At 45.3% G+C, this 15,874-nt stretch overlaps 2 protein-coding genes across 2 annotated transcripts in view; one reads left to right on the top strand and one right to left on the bottom strand.

Moving 5' to 3' along the window:
• LOC138786760 (zinc finger protein 84-like) overlaps positions 1–15,874 on the top strand; it is a 790,489-nt gene that overhangs the window by 663,912 nt on the left and 110,703 nt on the right. The window lies entirely within an intron of this gene.
• LOC138786801 (oocyte zinc finger protein XlCOF22-like) overlaps positions 1–15,874 on the bottom strand; it is a 348,549-nt gene that overhangs the window by 289,921 nt on the left and 42,754 nt on the right. The gene's annotated exons all lie outside the window — the stretch shown is intronic.

The following is a 15,874-nucleotide window of genomic DNA, read 5'->3' as shown; positions in this document are numbered from 1 at the left end:
TCTCCTGAACTTTGATGCCAAAATACTGGCCAAGGTGTTAGCAACGCAGTTGAATACGGAATTCTGTGATACACCCTGACTAAACTGGGTTCGTTTGGGTGCCCCACACATGTATCATTATTTGTGGCCTCACAAATAGTGTATACTAATTGGTGGATTGATTAGGATCTCCGCAATCCAGCAGCAGCACTGGCTGGTGTCCTGGTGGGATCTTATGAAGCATTGGATAACACCCTATATAGAATTGGTTTCTCTTCTGAGTTGCTGCCACCGTGCAGACTATCCTTTAGGCCTGGTCCGTGCTACCCGCCTCTTCACCTTCCCCCAGGACGCCTCTTTGGGTTAATCCCTATTTGCCTAATCTCCTTGATTTCCCAGGGGCGGTTCTATGGGGAAAATATGTTGTTCGGTATCTCACCCATCTTTTTACGTCTGATCAGGAGTTCCACTTTAATCTAATGTGTGAGTTGAGTCCCTCGTTCAGCTTTTTTTTTTTCATTGTCTACAACTGCGACAGGCTGTTAAAGCTCAGTTTGGCGGCCTTAGGGTTCCCCTGGAATTCTCATTAGCTGAAAAACTCTTAGCTTAGCACCGCATACTTAGCTATACTCTTAACCCAGAGTTACTGGTTGAAGATGAAAGAGCGCTCTCCCTTTAAAAAAGCCTTTACCCACTGGGTAGTTGATCTTCCTTCACTCTCTGTTGTCAGTGCCAGAGACCGCCTAATCCAGTTTAGGTTCCTGCAGAGGACGTACTATACTCCGGAGTGACTGCGTAAAGTGGGGGTAACTGACTCTGATGTTTGTTTCTGGTCAGGCAGAGGTTGGGACCTTCGTGCACGCGGTGTAGGAATGCTCCAGAATACAACCTTTTTGGAGATCGGTCCTACAGTTTCTTTCGGACCACATTGACTTCCCTTTCATATGTACCCCGTCAGTGGGTTTGCTTTGCATTATAAAGGAGGAAACAAGTAGTTCCTACTACTGCTTATCTTGTCAAGTATGTTCCATTGTATCAAATCCTTTATGAAATTCGTAAGTGTCCTCAGAAATTAAAAAAAATATGGATACACTGGCTTATGCTAGATGTCACTACTAGGGATGAACGAATCGGCTGAGGTTCGGGTTCATATGAACCTGAACTCTCGGCTTCTGATTCCCGCTTTCTGCCCGCTCCGTGGAGAGGGTGGATACAGCCTGAGGACCGCCTGGAAAACTGGAATACAGCCATAGCCATAGGTTGTATCCCAGTTTTCTAGACGGTACTCAGGCTGTATCCACCCTCTCCACGGAGCGGGCAGACAGAATCAGAAGCCAATTTCTTTTCTGGAGGAGGGGAGGGGATGCGAGTGTGTTTGAGCGTATGTTTGTTTTCTTGAATAGTTCTCAAATGGACTCGTTGTAGTCTGCACTCCTACCCTGCAGTCCTGAGGAGGCCAGCTGTTTGTACTTGATAATGTGTAGTATTGCTACAGACTGTGCGGTGCTCCTTTTCTTCACGAGAGATCTTGTACGATGTTGTTGTTAATTTAAAAATGTGATTAAAAAAAAGCAAAAAAGCAATATATATATGGTAAGTAAACACATTAAACCATTTCCACTTATTTAACTATTACTTCCTTTTATTTTTTCTGATTCCAAAAAAATGGATTTTGGTTGCATTAAGGATGAATATTTTGCGGATTGCGGACAAAGATTGCAGAAATCATATAGAGTCCTAAATTACTGAACATGTTACTGTGGCCTTATAGTGCGCCAAGAACACATTCCCCCACCATTACATGTTGTCTACCAGGGTGGGCTGCTCACACCTGACAGGAAGGACTCCTCGATTCATGGTGTTTGTGCCAAATCCTGACCCCATCAGCAATGTGCCACACAGATCTGGATCCATCTGACCGGCCGTGTTTCTCCACAGAGATCTGGATCCATCTGACCGGCCATGTTTCTTTATAGAGATCTGGATCCATCTGACCGGCCGTGTTTCTCCACACAGATCTGGGCCTCTGACTGATTGATGTACATGTTCTGACACATTTTGGTCATGTGATATTTTCTCACCATGTGATTCGCTGATTCCCTTATGACATATGTATGGAGCTGCCTTTCTCCAACCATAAGTACTGAGTCTGGTAGCTCCAACTATCAATTATGACAGATTCCTTTGTTATATGTCCACTTTGAACTCTCTTTGTTCCCTCTTTAGTCCCAGTGGGCTCAGGAGCGTGGGGGAGGGTCAGAGGTGTAAGTACTATCCTGTGTCACACAGTGGTCTCAGGAGTGTGGGGGAGGGTCAGAGGTGTAAGTACTATCTTGTGTCACACAGTGGTCTCAGGAGTGTGGGGGAGGGTCAGAGGTGTGAGTACTATCCTGTGTCACACAGTGGTCTCAGGAGTGTGGGGGAGGGTCAGAGGTGTGAGTACTATCCTGTGTCACACAGTGCTTACAGGAGAGGAGCCCTAGCTAAAGATTTGGGAGTGAAGTCTAACACCTTGGTAGAAGCCAAATGTTTCTCCTGCAAGGTCAATTAATAACTCCCCTCCCCACTAGGCTGCCAGTAATATCACACCGAACAACATTGTTACTAATCCTATATGTACTTACCTCTCTATATATCCCTTCACCTGCAGAGCTGTACAGGAGCCGTGTGCTTATGGAAAATGCTAGAATAGAGTTGTTAGAATGAGGTGTAAAGGACCTTTGATGACGTCATGCCAATGTGACCAGTCTTAAGTGTGGGAGGAGCTATCTTCCTCTGCTAGGTTTTCTATGAGGCAGCTGGTTTCCCGGGCTTTTTGTGCAGTGTATACAATCAGCAGGAGGTAAGCCACATGGAGGGCACTAAGACCTCCTTCTAGCAACTCCATTCTAGTCGCAACCATGCGCTTCCCCTGTGCTTCCAGGACCTGCCATGTCACAGTCATGTGATCAGTCACATGGAGGAGGATGAGTCACATGATCAGGGGCTGCTGCTCAGTGTATGCAGGACTCTGCTGTGCTGGATGAGCTGAAGTGATGTGTATGCAGCAGAGCTGTGTGTGTGATGTGTGTGGAGCAGAGCTGTGTATGTGTGTGTTATATATGCCTGCAGCAGAGCCCTATGTGTAATGTACATGTAGCTGAGCTGTATATGTGTAATGTACATGTAGCAGAGCTGTATGTGTGTAATGTACATGTAGCTGAGCTGTATATGTGTGTAATGTACATGTAGCTGAGCTGTATGTGTGTAATGTACATGTAGCTGAGCTGTATGTGTGTAATGTACATGTAGCTGAGCTGTATATATGTGTAATGTACATGTAGCTGAGCTGTATGTGTGTAATGTACATGTAGCTGAGCTGTATATGTGTGTAATGTACATGTAGCTGAGCTGTATATATGTAATGTACATGTAGCTGAGCTGTATATGTGTGTAATGTACATGTAGCTGAGCTGTATATGTGTAATGTACATGTAGCTGAGCTGTATATGTGTAATGTACATGTAGCTGAGCTGTATATGTGTGTAATGTACATGTAGCTGAGCTGTATATGTGTGTAATGTACATGTAGCTGAGCTGTATATGTGTAATGTACATGTAGCTGAGCTGTATATGTGTAATGTACATGTAGCTGAGCTGTATATATGTGTAATGTACATGTAGCTGAGCTGTATATGTGTGTAATGTACATGTAGCTGAGCTGTATATGTGTAATGTACATGTAGCTGAGCTGTATATGTGTGTGTAATGTACATGTAGCTGAGCTGTATATGTGTGTAATGTACATGTAGCTGAGCTGTATATGTGTGTAATGTACATGTAGCTGAGCTGTGTGTGTGTAATGTACATGTAGCTGAGCTGTATGTGTGTAATGTACATGTAGCTGAGCTGTATATGTGTGTAATGTACATGTAGCTGAGCTGTATATGTGTAATGTACATGTAGCTGAGCTGTATATGTGTAATGTACATGTAGCTGAGCTGTATATGTGTGTAATGTACATGTAGCTGAGCTGTATATGTGTGTAATGTACATGTAGCTGAGCTGTATATGTGTGTAATGTACATGTAGCTGAGCTGTGTGTGTGTAATGTACATGTAGCTGAGCTGTATGTGTGTAATGTACATGTAGCTGAGCTGTATGTGTGTAATGTACATGTAGCTGAGCTGTATATATGTAATGTACATGTAGCTGAGCTGTATATGTGTAATGTACATGTAGCTGAGCTGTATATGTGTAATGTACATGTAGCTGAGCTGTATATGTGTGTAATGTACATGTAGCTGAGCTGTATATATATATATATATATATGTGTAATGTACATGTAGCTGAGCTGTATATGTGTAATGTACATGTATCTGAGCTGTATGTGTGTAATGTACATGTAGCTGAGCTGTATATGTGTGTAATGTACATGTAGCTGAGCTGTATATATGTGTAATGTACATGTAGCTGAGCTGTATATGTGTAATGTACATGTAGCTGAGCTGTATATATGTAATGTACATGTAGCTGAGCTGTATATGTGTGTAATGTACATGTAGCTGAGCTGTATATGTGTAATGTACATGTAGCTGAGCTGTATGTGTACATAGTAAAGTATATGTGTAATAAGACTTGTTAACTTTCACTTGGTTCCCTATAGGCAGTCTTATATCTTCAATAACTGATCAAAGATCAGTTCTCTCTCCTGTGGTTAGGGGGGTTGGGTGATCATCATGTAAATCAGAATCACATTTAATTGAACAGGTAACCTCGATTATGATTATTGAGCAACTATTATACAATGCCCTTTATAAGCCACACCCCTTTTTAGAAGCCACACCCATTTTCAGTTATTTTCTTTTTTGGTAAATGGCGCTACAGCCGGGACGCGCTTTCTGATAACAGTCTGTATATCTCTCTCTATAATGGACAATATGGCCAAAAACTAAAATCTAGATTCCCCGCCCCTCCAGTCTCATCCTATAGGCACAGATATACGAGTATCCACACTGACCGGTCACTATTCTTTAGACGGATGGGGGGTCCACCCTGCGTGGGGTTGGGTCTGGGCCGCGGGCGTCAGTTTTCCGTCTGTTTTCGGCGGTGTGCGCATACCCTTAACACCTCCTTCTACACGGATGCTAGCTCCCTATTTAGGTGATGCGGCATTAGGTAAGGTTGCATGCATATATGCTTTAAGACATCAGTAGCGGGGGGGGGGGACTAATATAGTCTTTCTTCCGGATTAACACGGCCACTGTACTATCTTTATTTCCGGTTCTAGGTAGGGACATTGGTTGTGGTCACTGGTTATCGTGCTCTATGCACTTATTCTACGTGTGTAACAATAAAAGTCGAACAATACTTACATGTGACAATTTGGTGACATTTTGGTTATTTTTTGGTTATACCTGCCCTTGCTTGTTTTGCACATCTTTTGGTAGTTTTTCTACCTCATCTTCATGGTTTAAAGTAGTGGGGCACAGTTATCATACCAGATTCATTGGTTAGATATGGTCCTTCCCATTTTTGCTTGTCGGAGTGTCATGAGTGTCATATGTAATGAGGTCCCCCTGATGTATTTTGTGTGGTTTTTTTAGATGTTTGTTATTTTTATTTATGTGAAATAAAGTTACATATTTTCTTCTTTATTTGTTTGATGTGCCAGTGAGTACATATGCTAGGCATTTCCTTTTTGTTTTGTTGGTACTATTAAAGGGGAACTCCAGGTAGAGGTTAAAAAAATGAAATTTCTGCAGAAGCTTAACGCATTACTTACCTGTCTATCCAAGTTTTGAAACTACCAAAAACCATTTGTTTGGGGGGGGTTGCTCTGTATTGTGTTTCTGTCCTTCCTGGTTTAGCATTTCCCAGAATGCAATGCTTTCCCTCTTGTGATCATTACAGTCCCCCACCCACACAATCAGTAAAATTAGTGCTGCACCTGCTTCTGGCTGGTCAGAGATGGTGAATCACTCGGGGATTGGGTTATCCAGCCCCGCCTCCTGTGACATCACGCCCTGCCTCCTGTCTGCATCATCAGCCTGTGCTCAGCAAACACACACAATGTGAGACAGAGTCATGAAAGATTTGTCTCGTAAGGTGGAAGTAAATGATTAAACAGAAAAAAAATATACTTTGGAAGCGGCAAATTCTGGATACATTTCAAAACCAAAACTAAGAGACTTACACTTGGTGAGTGGCGAACCTCCACCACTCACTACAGTACAACGCCCAGTATTAGCTCGTAGTCAGTTCAGTCAGGATCGCTACACCCTCCGAATCCTCCGTCCTCCGGTATGGATATGTAGAGAATCCTCCGAACAGTCTCCGGTATGGATATGTAGAGAGAAAAGTAATAAAAAGCCAGAAAAATGGGGAGCGATCTCTTTTCCTTAATACCGACGGCCTATTCTTCCCATGGAAGGTTCAAACTGGGACACGTTTTTTCCTCTCCTATAATACCCAGAGTCTCACAGAACCTGAGACAAGCTTGGACCTTGATCAGCCTCATTTGCCCCTTTTGACCCAAGAGGGCATGGGTCACAATGGCGAGCCCCCTGCCCAAGATAATCTTCTGGGAACTACCACAGTCTCCTCAGCTACTGACTCAGGGCCCTATTACACCAATAGATTTTTTGGAGCCAAAGCCAGGAATGGACTATAAACAGGGAACAGGTCAAAAAGGAAAGACTGAGATTTCTCATTTTGTCAAATCCATTCCTGGTTTTGGCTTAAAAAAAGCTGTCAGATAATCTGTTGGTGTAATAGGGCCCTCAGAGTAGTAAAGATTGGCCACTTGAAAATCTTTCAAGTAGCAAGTCTCTGGTTTCATGATAACCTCTTATTATCTAAAAGCATGGCGTTCTCTCCTGATGCTATTTCTGAGGAATAATCTGGAGGCTTCTATATACCCTCAGTTAATAACTCGAGGGCAGGTTGGTCCAAAGCTTGACTGCAGTCAACAAGCTGGAAATTAATATGCTGTCAAAGTGGTGACCAGTCTTCTGCAGTCCAGAGCCGCAGCTGCCCACAGAACCTACCTGAGGGGAAAGAAGATGTTACAATCCATTTCTTCAGAACTGTTTTAAGAAAGGGTTAAAACCTGCAAACATCAGAGAATCTGCAAATCCTTTAAGTCTAAGCGGATAATACAGCCTACTCAGCATTCTACCAGGAAGGCAGGTATGAAGTATCCCAGCCTATTAGAACCCCCTTTACAAGGGTCCTGTCCACATATTCTGTACTCTGCATGATTGCTTCTAGCTTATAGACTGGATATTAGGTCATATGAACAACCTTCAGCAGAGTGGTGGTTATGGCAAATAAATGTCCCCTCCCCTTCTTAGGCTAGGTTCACACTGCGTTTTCAGCATCCGTTTAACAGATCCGTATTTTTGCAAAAAATGGATTGCAAAAAACTGATGCATTTGCGTGCATCTGTTCTTTGATCCGTTTTTCCATTGACTTCCATTATAAAAAAAAACAAAAACTGATCAAAACGAATGCGTTTTTTTTTTTTTTTACTCACAATGCTTAGGGTAGGCCAGGTTTTTATAGGCAAGGTTCAATTAAGTCTTTATATTATGGGAATGTTGTATATACTTTAACCCCTTCCCTTGGCAGTATGTACCGGTACGTCCTGCAGCAGGTGGGGAGGTTCAGAGAGGGGCCGCGCCACAACCCCACTCTGAACTGCCGCGATCCTGTCTGCTTTCTGCAGCTCAGGACCACGGCCGATCGCCGCACCCGCTAATAAGGACAGTTAAATGCAGCTGTCAAACATCTAAAAGTCCTTTGCAGCCTTATCCCGGGAGAGATCCGGTATACTAGCGTCGGAATGACTTTGATGCCGGCTCGGCAATCCATGTATCTGGTCTTCTACAGACCAGAATAATAGAGCACTAATCTGATGGACCAATGCTCTATTATATACACAGCATTAATCTGAATGGGAGATCAGTGCTGTGTATATAGAAGTCCACCAGGTGGATCAGTGCTGTGTACATAGGAATCCCCCAGGTGGATCAGTGCTGTCTATATAGGAGACCCCCAGGGAGATCAGTGCTGAGTAAATAGGAGACCCTCAGGGGGATCAGTGCTGTGTTTTATAGGCGTCCCTTAGGTGGATCAGTGCTGTGTATATAGGAGTCCCCCAGAGGGATCAGTGCTGTGTATAAAGGGGTCCCCCAGAAGGATCAGTGCTGTGTATATAGGAGCCCCCCAGGGGGATCAGTGCTGTTTATATAGAAGCCCCCCAGGGGGATCAGTGCTGTTTATATAGAAGTCCCCCAGGGGGATCAGTGCTGTGTATATAGGAGTCCCCCAGAAGGATCAATGATGTGTATATAGGAGTCCCCCAGGGGATCAGTGCTGTATATATAGGAGACACCCAGGGGGATCAGTGCTGTGTATATAGGAGACAGCCAGGGGGATCAGTGCTGTGTATATAGAAGTCCTGTACCTGTCAGATCGGCCATCTATGTGTAGAGTCTGCTCTCAGACAGGCTCTATGCATAGAGCGTCGATAACAATGATCTATGCTATGCTATCGCACAGCATAGAACAGTACATGCCATCTAATGATTGCATGATTCAGTGAAAAAAGTTCAAAAAAAAGTTTTTACATTTATTAAAAAACCCTTATAATCCCCCCCCCCTTAAAAGTTTAATAAACCCCCTTGCACATCATAAAAAAAAAAATATTTTCAAAAAATAAACCTATCAAAATATAACATTATTGTTCCTGCACGGTGAAATGCGTAAACGAAAAAAATTAAAAACACACCAGAATTGCTGATTTTTCTGTTACACCAATAAGATATTAATAAAAACTAGAGATCATGAGATCTATTGTAATAGTAGTAAATTTTGGTCGAAAGATTCAACCCTCATTGAAAAAAAAAATCTGAATTTTCATTTATAAGAATTCTAAATTCTCTGCTTGTAAAAAGAGAGAGTCATACCACTATTTTTTTTTTCAATTCACATTACCAATTTATCTACTTTATGTTAGCATAATTTGATGGCTATTTATCTACTTTTGTAAGGCGTCAGAAAACTTTGAAGTTCAGGAGCAAATTATAAAAATTTTAAAATGTTGAAAATTTTCCAAAAATCTCAATGCCGTAGCCGCCGCCGCCGCCTTTCATCTCCCCCCGCCGTGGAGATGAAATAAGTGTCCATCAGACCCCAATCACTGTGAACAGACATAGTCCCCAGGTTGCCCGTAACCACCTCCAGATTACCCGTAACCATCCCTGGTTGCCCGTAACCACCCCACATTACCTGTAATCTCATTTTTTTTATTTTATTTTAGTAACTGCGCTATTCTAATAACTATTACTAGCTGCGGTTTTGCTCCAGCAAATTGGCGCTCCCTTCCTTTGGAGCCCTGCTGTGTGCCCATACAGTGGTTTATACCCACATATGGGGTACCGTTCTACTCAGGAGAACCTGTGTTACAGATTTTGGGGTACATTTTTTCTCCTGTTCCTTGTGAAATTTAGAAATTTCAAAGTAAACCAACATATTATTGGAAAAATTTGAGTTTTTCATTTTTTTTTTAAATCTGAATAATTTTTATTGAAAAAACTTTTTCACAATACAGATTTTATCCCCATACAATCGCAAAAACCCTGGAGGGTATACCCTCCAATCACCCCCCAACCCCCACACCTCCCTCCCACCCCCCAAACCGTCCAACTCCACACATTATGTAAACATAAACCAAGTGCAACTTTCCGAGAACCTTATGTGCCCATGCACACCGTGAATGTTCTTGAGCTGTAGTTCAAAAAGAAAAATAGTTAGAAAATTCTCTGAACTCAAATGTACAGAACGCCCACTGACCGGTGGTGAACACAGGATAGCAATATATACCATTTCTCCCATCTACGCGCGATTCAACGCAACCTACGTGCGGGACCCTGGGGACGCGAGCTCAGGCACAGCCATCCACCTACCCCAAATCTTATCAAACTTTTTGCTAGCTTTTCGCTTCTCATATGCGTATTTTTCTATACCAATTAACCAATTAACCTTTTTCACAAATTCCGATACCGAGGGAGGGGCCCCGTCAAGCCAGTGTTGGGCAATAAGCTTACGTGCCATAAACAGGATGCGAGCCACTGCAGTCTGTTCCCCCACATTCAATGCCAGATCCTCCACATAGCCCAATATATACACCAGCGGAGATTGTTGTAATTCTACTGAATAGGCTTTATGTATGGCTGACGCCACCCCTCCCCAGTACCGAAACAGCTTGGGGCAGCGCCAAAACATATGTAAAAGACCCCCTTCATGGACATGACACCTGGGACACATGGGCGTATCTCTGACATTAATACGGAAGAGGAATTGTGGCGTGCGATACACACGGTGTAAGAGGTATAGGTGTGAGAGTCGGTGATGCTCCCCCAGGGACAGCTTAGGTGTCATTTCCAGTATTTCTTTCCATTGACCTTCTTCTATAGGGCCAACATCCGCCTCCCATTTTTCCCTCAATGTAAGTGGGTACCTATCTAAATACTTGGAGATGATGTGGCGGTATAAACAGGAAATAAGCCCTTTAGTGGAATCCGATTCCCCAACAATATTCATAGGCGGCAGATATTGTACCCCCGACACTAGAACCTCCCCCTCCGCTTCACATGCATGACGTAATTGTAGGTATTTATAAAATTGAGTATGGGGCAGAACAAATTGGCTCTGTAATTGATCAAAACGCTTCAACTGTCCTCCATCATATAACTGCATTATTTTCCGAATCCCGGCATCCCTCCAGGTGGCAAATCCCTCAAGGAAGTGTAAATCCCCTAGCCACGGAGTGTCCCAGATGGAGGTGTACGGTGTATACCCCGTGATACCATATAGATCTCTAAGTTTCCACCACATCTTATGGATGAGCAATAATGTTGGTATTTGTGGGGAGAGCAGTAGTATCCTTTTGGCCTCCAGAGTTTCAAACAGGTAGTCAGATTGTAAGTGGTGCCTAATCAGAACTTTATTTTGGTCCCCTCCGTCATCCAGCTCCCATCCCTTCAGGTGTTGTAGTTGAGCTGCCAGGAAGTACATGGCAGCATTAGGGATCGCCAAACCCCCGTCAGTCTTGGATCGCTGTAATGTGTCTAATTTAATGCGTGGATGCTGGGATCCCCAGATCAGGGCGCGAAAAATAGCATGTATCTTATGGAAAAGACGAGATGGAAGCCACACAGGAGAGTTATGTAAAATATATAGTAATTGCGGCATCCAAATCATCTTCACCAAATTCGCCCTTCCCACCACAGACAGAGGCAATTTGCGCCAGACAGCTAGCTTTTGCTGAAATTTATATATCAGGGGTGTCATATTCAGTTTTTCATAGGCCCTAACATCCCTAGAAATAGTAACTCCCAGGTATTTAAAGGTGTGGACACACCTCAGTGGGATGGCAGGACCCAGCTGCAAACTATCCTCTGAGTCTATGGGCATAATAACTGATTTGTCCCAATTTACGGTAAGGCCTGAATAAGTCCCGAATTCATTCATTATGGACATTGCAGTAGAAAGGGAAGAGGAAGAATCACTGAGGTACAGCAATAAATCATCAGCGTATAACGCCAGTTTATCCTCCCTCAATCCCCTCCTAAAGCCAGTCACGCCAGGGTGCGAGCGCAATAGGGAGGCCAGTGGTTCTACAGCCAGCGCAAACAGTAGCGGGGAGATCGGGCAGCCCTGCCGTGTCCCCCGGTGAAGCGGGAAAGCCGGCGACAGCCCTCCATTTATCCGCAGGCGCGCCATTGGGGCCGAGTACAGTAATTGTATAGCTGACAAGAAAACCGGTCCAAATCCCATCCTCTGCAACACTGCCCACAGATATGGCCATTCGACACTGTCAAATGCTTTCTCCACTGGTAACTGCAAGTTAAGGTGTAACCTACGTATATTCAAGGCCGTAGATCTGGCAGGGATGAACCCCGTCTGATCAGGATGTATCAGAGATGAGATAATCCCAGAGAGACGGGTGGCCAGGGCTTTAGCTATAATTTTGATATCCACCGGGAGCAGGGAGATGGGCCTATAGGAGTCTGGTACTAGAGGGTCCTTCCCGGGCTTCGGCAAGACTACTATTATCGCTCCCTGCATCGACTCGGGCAGAGTGCCCGACTCCATGGAGGCATTCCATAGTTCCAGCAATTTAGGGAGTAAGGGTTTCCCCACAAATTTATACAATTCCGCCGGGAACCCATTTGCCCCGGGGGCTTTATAATTATGCAGAGAAGCTGCTGCAGCTTCCAGGTCCTCTAGGGACAATGGTGCGTCCAGGAAATCCCGTTGTTCTAGTGTGAGAGTTGGTAAGGGTATGTCAAGTAAAAATTGCGTAAGTTGGGCCGTTGTCACCTCTAAATGGGAAGAGTAAAGTGTCAGATAATAGCGTCGGAACACCTCCAGTATGTCCTGTAGTGTCGTCACCTCCACCCCCTCCTGGTTTTGGATACTAGTGATGTAGGTGGTGTCCCTTTGGGCATTGGCTACCACTGCCAGAATGTGTCCCGCCTTCTCTCCCTCCACAAAAAAGGAATGTTTGGCAAATGTACGTTTCTGGGCTGCAGATTCCATGTCGAATATGTTAAGCGCCGTATGGGCAGCTCAGAGTCTCCGAGCCGTAGCCTCAGTTGGTTGTAAAATATGCTGTTCCTCCCGTTCTCTCAGACCCTTTAGAAGATCCTGACGTAACTGCCCCCTCCTCCTCTTTGCCCCCGTGATACGCTGGATAAAATGTCCCCGAAGATATGCCTTCATGGCATCCCACTCCACCCTGAGAGACACCGAGCCCCCATTTAAAGCAAAATACTCCTCCACCACCGGTACCACAGTAGCCGGATCTAGGACTGTCAGCCAGTGCGGATTCAGTCTCCACAGACTCCTCCCGACCGCCCCAGATCCAGGGTGCGTCATTTGAAGTTTCAAGGGCGAGTGATCCTAGAGGGCCCTGGGGAGATAATCCACGCAGGTTATTTGATTTAACAGTGGGGCAGAGCATATAGCTAGATCTATTCTGGACAAAGAGTGATGTGTGGAAGAGTAACAGTAGTAACTCCGCTCACCCGGATGCTTAAGGCGCCAGACATCTGAGAGAGACAGTTCCACCAGCATTTTCCCCAAGGGAGTGGCAGAGGCCACCGGGCTCACAGAACCCATGCTACGTTTATCTATCGAGGGGTCAATTACCATATTGAAGTCTCCCACTATCAAGATAGGTGCATCCGGGTGCGCAGCGCCAAACTCCATCACCCTATTCAACACCGTGCAACCGTACGGGGGAGGGACATATACTGCACTTAAGATGCATCTAATTCCATAGATAACACAGTATAAACAGACATATCTACCATTCTGATCAATTTTACTGTCCATGCATGTGAAGGGAATATCCCTGTGAACCAGAATGCTCACCCCTCTAGAGTACTGAGTGTACACGGAGTGGTAACTCCACCCCACCCAAGCCCGCTTCAGGTGTTGTGTAGTGTCAGCAGTTAGATGCGTTTCCTGAACACACAGCACCACAGGATGATGCTGCCGCAGGGAATCAAACATTGCATACCGCTTATCCGCATCCCCCAGGCCCCGCACATTCCAAGAAATCACCGTAAGCCTACTAGCCATATTCACTTTTTAGCATATAAATGGGACGGTAGTACTGTACAGTAGGCATATCATTAATCCTATAATACACATTCCATTGCAAGTAATGAAGCTCATAAAATGAGGAGAAAAATAGCCACTGGGTGGCAGTAGCGCATAGGTCTCGGAGCACAACAAGCATAATGAAAGAAATAAGGCACCATGTGGAATCAAAAAAAGAAAAACAGAGGGAGAAAAAGTGCCCCCAAGTAAAACATAACCATGTATCCAGGAACAAAAGGGTCTGCTTCCAAAAAATCTGCAGACCGGGGCACCAGTCCTCCATAGCCACAGGACAGTGAACAGTCAGTCAGCTACGATGCTGCATACAGAGAGCATAACAGGTCCCACTTGAAACAGGAGAAATGAAATCCCGCGGGCCAGCAGGAGCAAATAAATGGCAGAAAATACTTGTACGTCAATACTTATCAGACACTCGGGAGTCCTCCGAGGGCACCAAAGCTTAAGGCAAGGTAGTTTTGTCCGGGTCTCAGGCTGGCGCATCTTGATTGCGAGGGCTGCGCCTTCCACGAAGATGCTGTTCCTCCTGATCCAGCCAACGCATCGCATCTCTTGGGGAGGCGAAGAAATGGGTATCCCCTGCCGCAACAACCCGTAACTTGGCAGGGTATAGCATAGCATAAGGTACCTGCAGGGTACGCAGCCTCCTTTTCACCTCAATAAACTGGGCACGCTGTTTCTGAACTTCCGCAGAGTGGTCAGGAAAGAAGGAGATTTTACTGCCGTTAATAGCTGCGTCCGGAGAATTCCGTGCCGCTCTCAATATGATGTCACGGTCCCGATAATGAAGCAATTTCACTAGGACCGCCCGAGGTGGGGAACCAGGTGGGAGGGGTCGCATAGGCACTCTGTGAGCCCTCTCTACCGCATACATTGGGGACAGACTGTCCTTCCCAAATACCTCAGCAAGCCATTTTTCAAAATATTCTGTGGGATTTGCGCCCTGGACTCTCTCTGGCACTCCCACAAGTCTCACATTATTCCTTCTCAGACGATTCTTTAAGTCATCCGTTTTCAGTAGTAACTGAGAAAGTAGCTGATCATGTTTTCGGGAAGTGGATGCGATGGGCACAACTTTGTCCTCCAGATCTCCCACCCTATGTTCCACCTCAGTGGTCCTGTCACTGACTTTACGTAAATCTTGGCGGAGAAACCCCACTTCACCCTGCAGGCTGCCAATTTGTTGTGTAAGAGTGGAGATTGCAGTATTACATTTAGAAATAGAGGAATTGCATTGTGCTACAGCGTGGAGAATGTCCCTCAGTGTGGGCTCCTGAGCATGGGCTGTCTCTGTACATATAGAGAGGGCACTGCACTGCTTTGCAGCTCCTGCCAGGGAACCAGAGCCCTCCTCCCTCTCCTCTCCACTGCAGCCCTCCACAATAGCAGCTCCTAATGGGGCATTTTCTATGGGGCACTCCTCAATGTCCTCCCCCTCCTCATGATCATACCGGACACAGTTGTGGGTCATCCGGGGGGTCGGCGGCTTCTGAAACTCGGCCAGCCTGGCAGCCGTCCCTGTAGTAAGCAGCCGTGTGGAGCGCGGTGTATGAGGCGGCGGGTCGGCGCCATCTTGGATATCTCGGCCGCCCACTCCCGCTGTCGATTTAGTCTTTTTAGACGTCCCTCCGGCCATGGTTTCGGCACCGGAGCGGTTCCTGGGGATCTATGTACCCCTGGGAGGATTACTGGGAAGTTTGGTGGCCCGCAGGAGGATGTAATCGCCGGTATGCAGCGGGACCCGCCGGAGCTCTCAGGTCACACGTCTGCTCACATGCCCGGTCAGGCTCCGCCCCCGAGTTTTTCATTTTTACTGGCCAATTTTGAATACTTTCCTCTAATACCTGTGGGGTCAAAATGTTCACCACACCCCAAGATGAATTCTTTGAGGGGTGTACTTTCTAAAATGGGGTGACTGGTTCACTCCACTGGCACTACAGGGGCGCTGCAAACGCACCTGGCGCTCAGAAACTTCTTTAGCAAAATCTGCACTGAAAATGCTAGTTGGCGCTCCTTCCCTTCTGAGCCCGGCTGTGTGCCCATACAGTGGTTTATTCCCACATATGCGGTACCGTTCTACTCAGGAGAACCTGCGTTACAGTTCTGGGGAAAATTTTCTCTCTTGTTCCTCGTGAAATTGAGAAATTTTTAACTAAACGAACATATTATTAGAAAAACTTGAGTTTTTTATTTTTACGGTCTGGTTTTGAATACTTTCCT

The sequence above is a fragment of the Dendropsophus ebraccatus genome, chromosome 3 (assembly GCF_027789765.1).
Source record: "Dendropsophus ebraccatus isolate aDenEbr1 chromosome 3, aDenEbr1.pat, whole genome shotgun sequence".
Classification (NCBI taxonomy): Eukaryota; Metazoa; Chordata; class Amphibia; order Anura; family Hylidae; genus Dendropsophus; species Dendropsophus ebraccatus.
The sequence above is the reverse complement of the archived record's forward strand: the minus strand, read 5'-3'. Positions and strand labels throughout refer to the sequence as shown.